Genomic DNA, 2,500 nt, shown 5'->3' on the forward strand with positions numbered 1-2,500 from the left:
GTACCTTGTAGTGGGGTAGGGTTCTCGGTTCTCGTGACCTCGGTTTATCGTCTCATCCGAATGTGTACACGCTCACTTTGATTTTCCAGTCACACTTGGGAGAAAGGGCGAGATCGGGATTCGAACCCAGACCCTCACGGACACTGAATTGGTAGGTGAGCGTCTTATCCATTCTGCCTACCTCGGCCGTCGCGTTGAGAGCGCGTAGTCCTAACCACTGGGCCACCTGGAACACGAGAGAAAACTCGGAGAGACAAAGGCACCTGTCTCTGATGCCTCTGTCCCCCCACGCCCCGCCCCAACCTTCCACCAACCACCCACCTTCCCTGCCACCCCAACCCTACCTCACCCCACCCCACCCCAACCCCTATTTCAGAATGGCATCTGGTTCTTATCACCTTGATTGACGCAAAGCGGAGGAGGGAGTGGGGGAGTGGGGGGGGGGGGTTGGAGGATAGAAGAAACAAGCCCAGTTAGTGCACTTTTGTTGTTGTTGTTGTTGTTGTTGTTGTGTTTTTAAATCACAGCTGTTTCAAGGACGTGTCAGAGCGTGCGGGCAAATCCATGTACGCTGTGCCACATCTGCTGAAGAAAAAAAAAAAAGAAGCAAAAGGTGCAGATTCCTGTCCTTGGCAGACACCAACTCGTTGAACAGGCCATGAGAGCCCTAGAAAAAAAAGGGAAATATTTTGTTTTTAATTGAAAAAAAAGAGAAGAAGAAGAAGAAGAAAAACAAAGAAAGAAAAACGAAGAAAAGAAGAAGCAAGAAAATTATGATACTTACTTACCCGAAGGTGTGTGTGAAAACAAAACAGAAAGATATTATCTTACCCGAATGTTTTTCTTTTTCTTTTTCTTTTTACCTGATGATTGATGTGTGCGTGGTGATCAGGACAGGGTGTGCAGGTTGTTCGTTTCTTTCGCTTAGTGGTGGTAGTGGTGGTGAGGTGGTGGTGGTGAGGTTGTGATGGTGGTTGTGGTGATGGTGGTGAGGTGGTGGTGGTGGTGGTTATGTGATAGTGGTGGTGTTGATGTGGTGGTGGTGGTGGTGAGGTGGCGGTGGTGATGTGGTGGTGGAGGTGGTGAGGTAGTGGTGGTGGTTGTGGTGAAGTGGTGGTGGTGGTGGTGAGGTGGTGGTGGTGGTGGTGGTGGTGGTTGTGAGATAGTGGTGGTGGTGGTCGTCGTCATGATGGTGGCGGGATGGTGGTGGTGGTGAGGTGGTGGTGGTGAGATGGTGGTGGTGGTGAGGTGGTGGTGGTGAGATGGTGGTGGTGGTGAGGTGGTGGTGGTGAGATGTTGGTGGTGGTGAGGTGGTGGTGGTGAGATGGTGGTGTGGTGGTGGTGGTGAGATGGTGGTGGTGGTGAGGTGGTGGTGGTGAGATGGTGGTGTGGTGGTGGTGGTGAGATGGTGGTGGTGGTGAGGTGGTGGTGGTGGTGGTCGTGATGGTGGCGGGATGGTGGTGGTGAGGTGGTGGTGGTGGTGGCGGTGAGGTGGTGGTGGTGGTGAGGTGGTGGTGGTGGTGTCGTGATGGCGGTCAGGTGGTGGTGGTAGTGAGGTGGTGGTGGTGGTCAGATGGTGGTGGTGGTGAGGCTGTGGTGGTGGTGGTAGTGGCTGGGTTGAGGATGGGTGGTGGTGGTGTTGGGAGATCTCAGCTGTTTGAAAGGCGGTGCAGACGTTATCAGTTAGCTGTGTTGTTATTCTTCCTTCCCTGTTTGCCTCCTGGTGCTAAATGGATGAGAATGAACCCCATCCCCCACCTCGCCCCACCCCCTCCCTTACCCCGTCCCCCACCTCGCCCCACCCCCTCCCTTACCCCGTCCCCCACCTCGCCCCACCCCCTCCCTTACCCCATCCCCCACCTCGCCCCACCCCCTCCCTTACCCCGTCCCCCACCTCGCCCCACCCCCTCCCTTACCCCGTCCCCCCGCCTTACCCCGCCCCCCACCTCGCCCCACCCCTCCCTTACCCTGCCCCCCACCTCGCCCCACTCCCTCCCTTACCCCGTCCCCCCGCCTTACCCCGCCCCCCACCTCGCCCCACCCCTCCCTTACCCCGCCCCCCACCTCGCCCCACACCCTCCTTTACCCCACCCCCTCCCTTACCCCACCCCTTCTTCCCAACAAGGCACTGAGCTTCCCGCATCACGTTCTTCTGTCTGGAGGATTTGTATTCACACACACACACACACACACACACACACACACACACACACACACACACACGCACACACACACACAACACACACACACACACACACACACACACACACACACAACACACACACACACACACGCACACACACACACACACACAACACACACACACACACACACGCACACACACACACACACACAACACACACACACACACACACACACACACACACACACACACACACAACACACACACACACACACGCACACACACACACACACACAACACACACACACACACACACACACACACACACACACACACACACACACACACACACACACA

The sequence above is a fragment of the Babylonia areolata genome, chromosome 2 (assembly GCF_041734735.1).
Source record: "Babylonia areolata isolate BAREFJ2019XMU chromosome 2, ASM4173473v1, whole genome shotgun sequence".
Classification (NCBI taxonomy): Eukaryota; Metazoa; Mollusca; class Gastropoda; order Neogastropoda; family Buccinidae; genus Babylonia; species Babylonia areolata.